The 14,347-nt window shown below is 39.1% G+C and overlaps 1 long non-coding RNA gene across 1 annotated transcript in view; it reads right to left on the bottom strand.

The window, feature by feature from the left end:
* LOC120590855 (uncharacterized) overlaps positions 1-14,347 on the bottom strand; it is a 48,833-nt gene extending 34,486 nt beyond the window's left edge. The window contains exons 1-3 of the long non-coding RNA XR_005649784.1: positions 14,008-14,347; positions 13,552-13,665; positions 12,799-12,939 (exon numbers count right to left, since the gene is read on the bottom strand). This is a non-coding gene — a long non-coding RNA (uncharacterized LOC120590855). The remainder of the gene's footprint in view (positions 1-12,798; positions 12,940-13,551; positions 13,666-14,007) is intronic.

The raw sequence follows: 14,347 nt of genomic DNA, 5'->3' as shown, positions 1-14,347 counted from the left end.
AACCAAACAATGCTTGCTAAAAGCAATTCTTTCTTTACTACAACACTCAAGAAAAGTTTCCCTGTTTCGCTATTTACTTTTAATCACAGTCTTTAATACCTAAATGTGGAAACATGGGGATCTTTATTAGTCACATTTCTAGTTAAATATTGTCATATTCCTGAGCTTTAGTCTAGTAATAGTTCTAAAATTATATTGCTTAATAACAATAATGAATGTGTCTTTATTCTAAATACAGTTTAGTAATCTTAGACTGATAGCAAGCTAAATTAAGAGCTGTGGTGCATTGTAAATTTGGAAGCTATTCCCAAGAAATCATACAGAACAAACCTAATCTTTCTTCCTCAGGATGGGATATTCCTTCCTCTTGACCCAGACCTTCCTTTTGCATGGATAGCAGCCAATTTCACTGCCCTGAACTGGCCTACAGAGGACTGTGGGTGGAAATGAACTGCCCTCTTTATGCAGAGCATCCTGTACGTCAAACTATTGTACTCCACAGTGTTTGTGTATGTATGTGTGTATCTGTCTTTCGGGTGGGACTTGGTGCATTGCCTGAGTTGAGAGAAAGCTTCTTTCATCCAACTACCTGCAGGTTACCAGCTGGAATAGCAGACAGAAGCAAAACATTGAACTTACGTCAGATCAAGAGAAGGAAAGAAAATGTTGGCACCCAGCTGGTTAAAAGAGAGGGGAAAACAAACACTTTTTCATGGACCCTGGAAAGAAAAATACATTTGAAACTCACCAAATGATTGAAATGGAAGGGTAACAGTGAATTATTGTCAAAGAAACCACATTTCTGCTTTTTATGATGTATGTATCAAGGTATATATGTTTGCAAATAGATATCTATTCCAATGCTCCCAGGTGTGAAAGGAATGCATAAAGCAGACTTGGTGCATCTTCACAAGACAAAATTGCTGTCAACGTGAGAATCTTAATCCAATGCTCCCCGCTGAACTTGGCACAGAATCGCTGCTCCATGAGATCTGGCTTCCAGCCTTATATTGAGAGAGGAAAGGGCTGAGCCTAAGAGAGATCAAGTTCTGTATTATTTCTAACATATTATTAAATTTGGAAGGTGAGCCTCCACTTCTGTGGGAAACTTCATAGAGATATTGGAGAACTGCAACATAAATTTTTATACATAACACAGTGGCAAGAGGCTGTGGAAACATCACCAAACTTGGAGTCTAGGAATGGGAATCTGAAGCTAAGATCTGCCATTTAGTGGCCTTGTGGCTTTGGACAAGTTATACAATCTTCTCTTCTATATAGCTTATGAGAATTGGTCCCAGTCTACCTCAATAGCTTTGTGAGACTTCATAATAGGAAGTACACAAAAATAATGTGCAAGCATTAACACATTGTATAAACACAAAATGCAGCTATCATTATTACTACTATAATTTATTATTATTATTATTATTATATTATTATTATTAACTCACTAACTCTTAAATTCCTTTTCCTACATCACCCATAATAATATGTAGGAGTTTATAGTGGATATTTAATTAGTACTTGTTGATGGACTAATATAAAAGTAATTGGGAGGTATGTAGGGTCTAGTTCTAAAGCTAAATGTGTGAACATGGCCACATCATGGAAATCTATACAATGAGAAGGCTGAATTAGATGCCCTCTGGGGTATCTTCCAGTTAAAATATTCTATGTTTTCTATCTACCACCACCAACACTGTGTAATTTGCCTTTGTTGACATTGTCACTTTGCTTCTTCCCTCATGCCTCTCCGTATTTTGTCCTGGAACCATGTTTCTTTTTTACTTCCCACCCCAGTGTCTAACCCAAGGCCTAGATATTAATTAAAGATATATTTAGCTCAAGATGTATGAATCAAAACAATGTTATAACTATTAGATTCCCTTCAGCAATGAAAATCCTTCCCTTAGGTAGGGTTCTCAGAGTATACAGAGATAGGTCCAGAGATTTTGAAATTAGTCAAAATGTTGGAGGACAATATTAAACATTTTATATAAATATGTTCAATGCTTTACGCCTTCCTGATATTATCACATAATAGGAAGAACGTGGCGTTCCATTTTGGCTCAGCCATTTTAGCTGAGTAAATCTGAACAAGTCACACAGCTCATTCATCCAACACATCTTTATTAACTAATACGTACCATGCAGGGCTCTAGGCAATAAAGAAATAATAATAGACACAAACAGATACGGTTCTACTCTCAGGAAGCATATAGTCTAAAGGCATTACAGTATTTAATTAAAGAAGCATTCAAATAGGCATAAGTTTATAACTGTGATGATGCTACAAAAAAAAGAGGAGCATGGTGCTAAATGAGTGAATAATATAGGAAACTGGTGTGGTCACAGAAAATCAAGGAAGCCATATCTAACGATATAGTGATGTGTCTGACATCCAAAGAGAAAGCAGGAATAACCCAGGCAAAGGGTGGTAAGAAGAGCATTTCAGTCAGAAGGAAAAGCTAGTGCAAAAATTCTGTTGAGGTTTAGTTTAATGAACTAATAGAATGTCTGTGTGATTGGAGCGTAGAGTGTGGGGAGCACAATGTGAACTGAGGCTAGGGAGACAGATTATGCTGGCTTTGCAGGCCATGTTAAGGACTCTGGTCTTCCTGTGAAGAGCAGAAGAAAGTCATTCAAGTGCTATAAGTTGGCAGTAGCATAATCGTATTTACATTTTGAAGAGATCCTTTGTCTGCTGTGTAAAAAATAAATTCAAGAAGGTCAAGAGTGTACTGCTGGAGACCAGCTAAGATGGTAGCTCAGACAAATGCTGTGACGACAGAGGTGCAGGCCTTTATGCCACGCAATGCAGAGTACCTCTGCACAATTTGGGATGAGTTGAATCCTAGGCACCTTTTAGATCCAAACTGAGATGTCATGTAGGCAATTGGACATAAAAGTCTAAAGCTGAGATAAAAGGTCAAGCTTATAATAAAAGTTTGAGCTCGAGCTTACAGATGAACTGTGAGACCTGGCCAGTAAAGAGGTTATCTAATGAGACAATAGAGAAGAATAAACAATCTCAGAACCCTTGTTCCTTCAGCTGTAAAATAGGAATTGTAGCAGCCATTTCACAGAATTTTTGTAGCTGAGATAAAGTAGGCCGTCAACTAAAATTCAGATTATATTATTATTATAATTATTATAGCATTAAGAAAAATAAAAAAATAGCCAGTTACAAAGCAATTTACAGTATGAACCAATTCTTTTATTTTTAAAAAGTATTTGAAGTCATAAAAAAACAGACTGGGGCTTTACTTTCCATTTACTAATGATTATTGTCAGGTTATCAGATTAAAGTGAGTGATATAAATTTCTTTTTGAATGAATCGATGCATATTTCAATAATTTCTAAGTTGTCTGCAATGAACATGGATTCTTTCTATGGTAAAAAAAAATAATAAAGTGTTTTACTGGTTTCGAATATATGAAAGTGCTTTTCCAAGGGTAGAGCCAAAGACTATGAAATGAGCTGAAACAACAGGCTGTGAGAGTGGCAGATTCTAGCACGTGTGGCCGAATGGCTCTGTTCGAGGCCAGTGTGTGTTTCCAGGTCTCTGACATCGAGATGGAGAGGTGAACTGCTGGAAATTGGACCAAATGATTGTTTTAGTCTAAACTGACCTGGCTGGGTTTCCATGGCACATGTGGCCTGAGAACCACCAGCCTTGCCAAACTCTTTGTCTATAATTCTCCACAAAGAATTGCCACAGCACAGAGGTCCTCAGAGTCCTGGAAAATCCACGCCCAGTTGCTACACACATGCACGGTTTCTACAGCAATGGCTAAAATCTGCTCGATTCCTCTTTTCTAACAAATAATCTGGAATCCTGTGATAAGCTACAGCATACTAGCACCCTCACGGTGAGCATGCTGTCAGGGAATGTGGCTCTGAGTTATCAAGAACACGATATTTGTCTCCCTGGGTGGGTTTCCCTGGCCTCCAGCATAAGTCAGGAAAGACTGGCCATGCTGCTGCTCTTACAGATAAACGCTGTGTGGTATGATGGAAGGAGCTCAATTGTGGGAGTCAGGAAACCTAGATTCTGGCCCTAACCTTGCACAAATCATCTGTGTGACCCTGACCATGTACTTTGACTTCTCTCTGTTTTGTTTTGTGTTTTTATCTGTAAAATGAAAACCATTCCCTATGAAAGATCTCAGGAAATGCATAGGCTGAATCCACATGTCGGTCAGCCAAGAACTTATAAAACATATGCATTTGAACGTTCTTAGGCAGGCTGACAATGAACACTCTACTAAAAATACTACCTCCCACGCCACCTAAACCACGACCCCCAACTCACCCCCACGCCACTCTCTAACATATTCCCTTGCTCTACTTTCTCCACAATATGTAAAACTATAGGAAAGTATTGTTTTTACATATCTATTTTCTATTTTCTCCACCCAAGAGGAGGGACTGACCTTTTCTGTCCTGTTTGCTGCTGTATCTCACGTCTAGAATACAGTCAAGTACACAGTGGTGCTCAAAAATGTTGAATGAATTTGAATGCCAACATGTCCTTTTTGGTGATATGGGACTTGCAAATTTCCCAGAATAAAGAGTATGAAGAATTTTGACTAGAGTGTCAAAATAAGGGCACAAGATGGACACTGTCCCACCCTGCTCCTTGGGACATTAAGCCTGGACACATTGAGAGAAGAGATGCACATAGTATGTACAACGATACAGAAATTGGAAGATCTTGTCCTGGCTCACCTACTTACCAAACTTACCAAAATGTCTGTAAATCTCAGCATCTACATTTATAAAATAGAAATCACAATAGTACTTACCTCACAGAATTAAGAGTGAGGCTTAAATAATTTTAAATGGGGTCGGGAGTGGTGGTAGAAGTGTCTAAATAAAAAAGCATTATCCAAATGTGAGGTATTGCTCTACATAGAACCTAAGACATCTTCATTGTCAAAATGAGAAGATGATGTCAATATAAAAAGACATATCAGCTTTGACTTGTAGATCCATGAATGGGACCAAAACTACTAAATAGGCTGCATTGTATTCTAACCCTGAAGAAACTAAGATTTCGCAAGTCTTGTTGGTATTTCCAAGAAGCCTTCCCTCTGAGTTTTTTTTTTTTAGATTTGAGTTTTGAGTACTTATTAGAATCTGTTTTCAAAATATTCTTTACAAATGGGCTGGGATACCTTGTTTTCTTCCATAAATTTGCAAACTTTCTTCATGGGTGTCTGAACTTGGCAAATAATCAATTGAATATCAAATTATTGGTATTTTATTTGCATAATATAAAATATTATAATGAAAGATGGTTGTATACAATAATATGTTTCCTGAACGCAGATCCCGAACTCATGAATGGTACTTTACAGAACTATAACTGAGCCACAGCTGGCTGTGAGGTTCAGCAAAGGCCTTGTCCAATATAACCAGCCATTGGCCATTACGTGAAAATTCCATTATAGAAGTATTTCAAAGACAAGAGAGTTGATCTGCTATTTTTACATATCAGAAATGTTAAACTTCAATCTTCAGGAAAAAATTAGAAAAGCAGGCATTTATGACTAGACAAAATATTAAGTAAGATTTCTTAAGAACATGATCAATATGTGGTGCCTTAGTTTCTGGTTTTGCTTTCCCAGATCAAAGAGCTCACTAAAAGGAAACTTTTGAGAAACACAAAAAATGACATTGTACATTTGGCCTCAAATATACATAATTGAAAGCCCTTGACTTTTAGCCTTTATTTTTTCTATCTTTCTCAAGGGAGCTTCAAAGTCAGGAGATGGTGGCTTTGGTAGAGCCCTGACGGAAGAGTCAGGAGGAGGGAAATCGATTAAAAACAGGTCATGGGATGTAGCATTTCAACTAAAATGGCTGCTGATTTTTATGTATGGGAAGCTTTGAGCGATCAGTCCCGACTTCTTAATTACGGTAACATAATTAACATAATCATAACATCTTATCTTTCAGCAAAAGTTTTGACCTGCAGTGATTTTTTTATCCCTCCCCAACCCCTCATTTTCTGACAAGCATGATTATTGGTTTAAAAAAATCAAAGTAACTACTTACAGGATACAGTCGGATTATACTCTTTAAACTGGCTGGCTGACGGCATGCCTTGGCCAACCTCCTGCCACACCACCCCTGCTGTACTGCAAATGACCCTCCCAGGCTACATGAAAGACATGCATGTTAGGGGAAGACAGATCAGAGGGAACTCATATGCCAAATGTTTCTTTGGAGACAGTAATTTAACATAATTACAGGAAAAAATAGAATTTGTTTTATAAGCTGAGAACTATCAAACCAAGAAAAATCAAGAAAGTCCTACTCCTTCTCACCTAGCTGACTCAAAATTGTGAACTCTTAGTTAGACCTGTCATTGCCATTACCATTTGCTCTATTTGGATGTGATTCAGGGCCATTGAGCTTGAAAGTTTTGTCAACGTTTTTAACAATCCCTACTTCCCTTCCCTGTCTGACAATGGTCTGTTTATTAGTCACGTGGGGCTTTTAGTTTTATTAGGCGCGGATAGTCTCACAAGGGTTTTTCCTTTGCTCTGTGTCTAGGATTCCAGGGACTGCTTCTTTCTGGGTGATGCACAGGACCCCTGTTGGCAATCTGTGCTCCTAACCCATCCAAGGTTTCACACAGGCTGCTTCGTGCTCTGATTCTCCCTCTCTCAGCAGCAGGTGGGCTCCAAGCAGTGACAAGACAGCCCTGCTGTGCGTGGCTAACGGGTGCCACACAGACCGTGCTGCTGTGGAGGGCTCTTGCGCAGGCAGGTAGTGCCTCTGAAATCAGGCAAGCTGGTAGAAACATCCCTGGAGGGGCACAGGGCACAGGCTGGCTGTGGGAGTTCTGCCCTCACAACACAGCTTCTACCCAGATTGTGCATCTCTTCCCCAAGGGCCTGCGACCTCACACTGTTAAAGCCAATCAACCACTGCAGAGAATCGGAGCTCTGCTCACGAAAATGAAGATTTCCCTGTGTCTCCTCCATAGTCAGTGACTCTTCCTCCCAACCCACTCAGGATGAAATGAGAACAATGCCATTGAAATTTCCTACATTTAGGAACCTAGTTGTTAATCTGCCTGGATTCTGGGTACACTTTCTGACTTCTGTATACTTATCAGAACCTTTTAAATTAAAAACAAGTAGTCTCATTTTCTCTGATGGGAGTTCTTAGAATGACTTTGTGGGAAGAGGTTGGGAGGTTGAGAAATCCTACCTGACGCCCCTGGTGAAACAGGTGGTGGGATATTATTTCCTAATAATGAGGAATGAGTCCCCTGATGACAAAAGAGAAAAGAAATTGCCCACTTCGAGCACACACTGCAGACAGAGAAGCACAGAAACCCATGGACGTACCTTGAGCAAAAAGAAAATCAAGTCTACAACTTGCTCATAAGCAGTGGCAAACTCTCATAACTAAAATGCAACCTGTGATGAAAATTAGAGACATTTTATCTGATCCAGTTACCTTTCACTATCACGCCCTATGTCCTGAAGGCTAATTCTCAGGGGACCTAAAGACAACTATATTTATTTTCCTTTAAATTATGCTACAACTAATTACGAAGGCCACAAAGTAACAGAAAAATATTCACAAAGTCAAATTACGTGAAAAAAATTTACAGAGTCTGGCCATAACATGATTACAAGTATGTAAAATCATGTCAGTGATTTGTTTATATTACTGTTTTTGCTATAAAACAATGTTATCATTGTTTCCCTTCATGATGTTATAATTTTGCTTGTTGGTCCTGTTAATGTTTTAAGTGTTAGCGTGTTTATTTCTTAGTGTTACAAACACATTGGTCTGTTGGCCTCAGATCAGCTCCATTCCACTGGTGGGGCAAAACTACGTAAAAGGACAGGGCAGGCCCCAATCCTCATGATGCGAGACTGCGGTCACACGTTGCTGTGTCTAATGAAGTCTCACAGCGGATGTGGGGACTTGTCCTCAGGCACACTGGGAAATGGCCATGGCAAAAGAGCACAGACTTCTCCAGGCCCACTACTTACTATTGCACGTCTCTAATCCCAGAGAAGCCAGGCTCAGGGAGGGAAACAAAGTCTTTCTCAGCTTCCGGCAGCTGCACTCACAAGCTCACCTGGCTGCCAGAACAGTATCAAGATTGAAATAAAGGAAATAATCCCTACACACATCGGGAGCTTGATAAAAACGAGCCAGCTGATTAACTGATTGCTCAGCTGGCTAAAAGGATGGGGGTCGGCCATTCCCTTGGGTGGGGCAAGTAGGACAGTTGTCCTGTACCCTGCTCTTGTTGGGGGCTCCACAGTGCTCTGTACCACATATTTTATTTTAAATAGATAAGATACTTACAGACCCCTCCTATATAATAGGGTAGGCCTCAGTTGTACAGACCCGTTCTGAGTAGAACTGACTTTATATACTCTGAAAGGATCAAAATTTTGCCATCCTGAAGCTGACTTTTGTGATAATGATTTCAAGCTGGTTATTAAAAAAAAAACAAAAGATCAGAAAGAACCATTGAGCCTCCTCCATTTCCTGCCAAAGAGATTCTGACAGAAAAATCTACTTCAGGAAGGCAATTTTAGGATGTTCATCTTAGCCTGAACAGCCTAATTTGAATTAAGTATGATAAATAGGAGGGCTTCGGTTAACTAGATACCTCCCCAGCACACCTCTCATGATGTCCCATTGTTTCTGAGTTGCCCAGCAAGAATTTGCCTGCTTTGTGTGTTCTGCTCTTCCTTGACCATCTGTAAATTTTCCATCCTCACTTCTGAAATCTAATACCCCATTCCCTCCTTTTCTCCTTTGCCCAAAATGTTATATATCTATATACCCAAAGTTGCTCACTATCTTTGGAATTTTCATGCTTATATAAATTCCTCATGTGCATGTGCTAAAATTTTTAATTTTCTCTTCTTAATCTCTCAGTTAATTTGATTATGAGCCCTACTAGAAGAACTTACAAGGTGGGAGGAAAAGTATTAATTTTTTTTCAGCCCCCACTACTCCAACAAATGGAAATGCAGTAAATAAATATGTATGCCTTTTAGATTTAAAACAAATCATCAAAAAGAAAATACTGCCAACAAAACCCGACTCAAGGAAATATAAAACTCAACTTTGCAACCTTTTATAATATAGATTAATTGGCAGAGATACATCTATGGGTTAATTGGCAGAGACAGCTTACAATTCCTGGCTGAGGAGCAGAGTGAGTTAGTGGTTGTATGAGTTGTACCAGATTGGGTCTGTTTTAGGAAAGTTTTCTAACCTCAAATTTGTGACATTTATTCTCTGTCTTGTCTTTGAACTTCCTGAGAGTCTACCACTTAACACTCTTGCTTTTGAGCTAAGTCAATCAGCAAATGGATATGTAAATTTTAGGTTTAGAGGGACCTTAGAGATCATTCAGATTCCTGGCTAACAGCTGAAGAAAATGAAGCTCAGGACGATTAAATGACCAGCTGCCACGAATCACAACACTTCTTGGCAAATCTGGCCCTACTACCAATCCAGTGATCTTTCATCATTTCTAAGACAGTCACATCCACAGACCAAAAATGACAAAGAAACAGACAGTAAACACTCTCTAAAAAATAGTAATAAAAACAATAAATAGTATCTAGTAGATAGTAATCATTATTATCTAAAACAATAGTACCTATTTTAAAAAACTTAATAAGAAAATTCAGATCCTTCCTTCTGTTTTATTTGCAGTAACATTAACCAAACCCCATCTAAGCTCCAGGCATTTGACACATTAATTTAATCCCTCACCAATTTCAAAGGTTTTCATTTTTAATCCAGAAAAACATGAAAAGGAAGAAAGATCCATAATCTTACTATGCAAATAAACTCGGTTGCAGTTTAAAAACAAATAATACATGGACTTGGCTAAAACGCTTGAACAACAAAGAAAAAATATAAATAAAAGTGTAAGCTTTACTTCTGATACCTAACTTTCCATTCCCCTTCCCTAAACTCACGTTTAACTATTTCTTAGGATTCCTATCACCCCTTCTTATTATACACATGCTAGGATGCCTATCGCCCTATGTAATTTTTTTTTTACTTATTTACACAAAAGGAATTATAATATATACATTGTTCTACATCTTGTTTTTATTCGCTCAATATTTTTAAATGTCTTTCCACATAAGCACACATGTCTGTATTTTTTAAAGTTGTATACTACACCATATTGTAGATGTACTGCAATTTATCTAACTGCATCTCTATTTGTAGTTCTTAGGTTGTTTCCAGTTTTTTCTGTTAGGTAGGTATTATTCACTCCATTTTACAAGCAGAAAAGCTAGGACTCAGAAAGGACGAACAAGTTAATTGCTTGATATTGCAGTGCTTAAAAAGCACCAGAGATTTAAAAAAAGAAAAAAAGAAAGAAAAAAAGCACCCGAGCTAGTATCTACATCCATGTCCATATAATTTCTAACTCCTTGCTTTTTCCTTTACCTGGATATATACCCTAACCCAAGGCATGAGGTCTGCCAACCAGATAATAAAGGCTTTTGGTCCCACTGACATCTTCTCCTAGAAATTCATTTTCTTTCTTTTCTATTTTCTATTGAGTCCATAGAAAGTGACTCAGATGCTAAGTGGCTTATCCGAAGTTATACTGTTAGAATGGCCCATATGGTTATGAACAAGTTACTTAGGGAAGACTACTCTCATTTCTTTGTATTAAATAAAAACTAACCCTCCCAAATATAAGAATTCCTCTCCAGAGGAAGAGAAATATGACTTCTGCTCCTTCATCCAGGGAGAGGAAGAGCAGAGAGAATAGAGGGACAAGCATTTCCTCCCAAACTTTAACTCAAGGTGAAAGGATTTGTGAGAGTGCACATCTCTAAACCATGTAGAGACTGTGGTTCTCTCTGCAATCAACGATGCAGCAGTGCAAGAAGGGGAATGAAAAGCCCATCTGGTAATGAAGAAAATGCAAGCACCTCACTGTTTTGGTGATGCTGGGCTCCATACTCACTAACTGTGTGGGAAAAAAAAGAGGAGATTGGTTCTCCACCAGCCAAGAGGGGAAATGATCTCAATAGGGCCACACAAGTTAATCCAACCCCCAATACAGGATAATTTCACACTTTCCCTCAGGGGGTTAATGACTTCGTTTGAGGCTGTCCCAGAGAATGGCTCCCCTCTTCCTGAAGCCTTTAACTCCAGTCAATAAGCCTTCCGTTGCTATGCAAAGCTATTGAGCCCCTTGAATAATTCCATGCAAGGTAAAGTGCCCTGCCTCCCGACCCTTTGTTAAGTATTGTGCTGTAGCTTGTCCTGCTTATGGCGGAATATTTCACCTTCTTCTTGTAAATAGCTATCACTTTAGAAGGCTTGTCTGGCAATCACTCACAGCAAGGCCACCGGATGGCCAGCTGTAATGGGCGTTGCCATAACATTCCCTGGCCTTTCTGTTCACAGCCCCCTGCTGGGCTCCCAGCCCTTCCCCTGCGAACTAAACACACTTATCACAGCATGGGTCCTCACACACCAAAGAAGTCAGAGAAACTGGGGAACTCGAGGTGTGAGTGCTAATCAAAGTAGTATCACCTTCTAAGACTGGATGGGGAACCCAACTCCAGATATCACACCATGAAATGATACTTCAATATATGTTGAAAATATTGAATAAATTTGGGCATTATGTGACTAGAGCATTAAATGAAGAATAAAGATTTGCTCATTGCTATGGAAACACATCTTCTAAGAACCTAAGTGGTTTCCCACTTGCCATCACCCTGAAGTAGTGGTTTCTCAAGTCAACTTAGATAGCCCCTCTCTTCCTTCTAACGATAATAATGGTTTGTAAAATTCCTAACTTGTACTAATTTGAAACGATTTTACACTGGAAAACACAGCTCAGGATTTACTTAAGTAGATGGTCAGAGACCACTCATCAGCTCCCTAATGTTTGCTCACCTACTCCCCAAGCCTCCGGGAAAAGGACTTGTGTGCTCACTCCTCTCCCTGCTCTGGGATTAGCTCCCCACATGTAAGTGCTGGAAAGAAATGAGACGATATTTTGCTTCAAAAAGAGCTACATCCCTAAAGAGCTACAAATCCTTGTTTTATACAATCTGAGGCCTGTCAGGGGTCTGAATAACACTTAAAAGTGGTTCTTGTTGAGAGCATCTATATTTGCCAAAAGCCCAAATGTGTAGACAGCAGACAAACTGAACAGTGCCAAGGAGGATGTCGAGTGGAATGAGTGAACTGTGAACCTGGAACAAATAACACATTACTTGAGCAGAAAAGCTGAGGGTTTTAAAGACATATGGTCCGTGCTGTTCAATCTTTATGACTTATCCACTGGGGTTTTGTCTGTTTATATGCGCAGTTTACTCATTGTCTTTCCATTTATATTTAGTTTATGCAGAGGGGGCTTAACGCCTATGTATTTATATGGTTGGCAAATCTCCCTTTGGTGTGTCTGTTTTTATTCTTCAACTTAAAATACTTCTAAAGACCTTCCCATTTTAACTTTCACACTAAAAGCAGTGGCTAAATGAAAACATCTTTTTAGCAATCGCCTTTCTCTGATTTATGCCAGGGTTAATCCATTCTGTGTCTTAAAATTAGACTTGGAAAATAGCATCCACAAAGTGGGGAAAGGAAGAGAAATATTTAGATGTATAGGGAGATACCTATTTCCAAAAAAAACAAAACAAAACAAAACACAGCAGGCTTTCCAAATGTCCCCAGATGTCCTCAGTAATCTCAACTGCAGATATAAACATTACTCTGTGGATTATTAGAGAGAAAAGTTTTACCTTCAAGGTAAAGAGATGATCTCTCAAGCTTTGAAATGCAACTAATAGGTCCCATCTGCAAATGCAGCTCTCCAGAAGGATCCTGGGAGCAGCCATTTTCTCCTGTCTTAAACCCAGTGCAGTTTTAGCTGGAGGGATGATCTAGAGAAAAAGAAATATAAACAGTAACATGAATGAATATGGGATAACCCAACCTCCAACTGTCTGCCCATCACATGAAACATTCTAAAAGTGAAAAGAGAAAGAACGCTAGGGTGAGTTGGTGACTTTGTCATTTATCACAGAGTCCCGTGGGCCATTTTTATCCTATTACTAGTTATTCAGACTTCAAATATTTTAAATGATTTTGTGGTAGGAGTTGCTCAGTCTAGTTTGTGTCTCGTAATAAAACTGCATTGTGTATTTGTAGTAAAAAATTTAGTGTTTCAGAACCACCGAATCACAACTTCACCCAATTTACTTTTGTTTTGTTTTTACGGTTCCAACATATTTTCTAAGAATATTGATTATTCAAAGTCATATATATCCTATCTCTTTGCATATAGAATTTACCCCTCATGCTAACATTATCTAACTAGACATTGCTCATGAATGAATACTGCACATTCAATTAAAACACCACTAGGGATAGTGAATTTTGTCTGCACAGAATAGCAAAGGTATCCCAGCAGTTTGGCCTTTTACTGCCTCGGTCTCTTGGGCTGTTCAGGAAATCACCGTGTTGAGAATACATTCCTGGGCAACAGGACTTACATTGTTCCATGGTGTCCTGGTGAACTGGTTTGGGATGTTGTTACGGAATCTTCACCCTGTGTCTGCAGCTGCTCCCTTCTCTTGACAATCACTTCCACATGCTTCGTTTCAGAGCTAGGAGGAAAAGTCTCTGAGCATGGTTTGGCCACACACATTGAAGAGCACCCTCTCTCACGCTAAAGTGGCATTAAAAAGTGTTTTATGGTATTTACTTAAAAGCTAACTTTCCACAAATGTCTTCGGTCTAGGCAAACCTTAATGTTGTTCTTGTTAAAATAATGGTGTCTTGTAGCAAAAAAAACTTTACAGCTTGTTCCAGAGAACTCAGTTAAGAGAATTCAACCCTTAAGAGATAAACCTACAGGTCCAAGGTGTGTTTTCAGCAAAGCAATTGTTTACAGCCCCTCTGGACCTGTAAAAACAGGTTGGCTTTAAGCTAGAGCAGGGATTTACTACCTTAGGAGTTACTGGTCACTGACTTTCTCAGGGATAACTAATAATGTCCCCAGAGACCTAAAAATGTTGTTGCACAGCAGGTTTCAAAAAAATACTTCACAGCAACTGAGTATCTGAGACTTCAGCCGCTTGTCAGGAACAGCTCTGCCTCTGCTCTGCTACTGTAGAGAGCTCCTTCCAAGGCAAGTGTAACTCATTTCTCTCCTTCATGTTCCAGTCTGATCTACCGTGAAACAAAGGAGATGCAAATTAAAGAAGCTGAGCAAGTACATGGGTCTACTTCCTGGCATGCAAGAAGGTGAATTTCTGAAACATACTGTTTTTTCCCCTTCTATCTTTA

This window comes from Pteropus medius, unplaced genomic scaffold (genome assembly GCF_902729225.1).
Source record: "Pteropus medius unplaced genomic scaffold, Ma_sr-lr_union100, whole genome shotgun sequence".
NCBI classification, from domain to species: domain Eukaryota; kingdom Metazoa; phylum Chordata; class Mammalia; order Chiroptera; family Pteropodidae; genus Pteropus; species Pteropus medius.
Note: the sequence above shows the minus strand (reverse complement) of the source record. Positions and strands in the feature narration are given on the sequence as shown.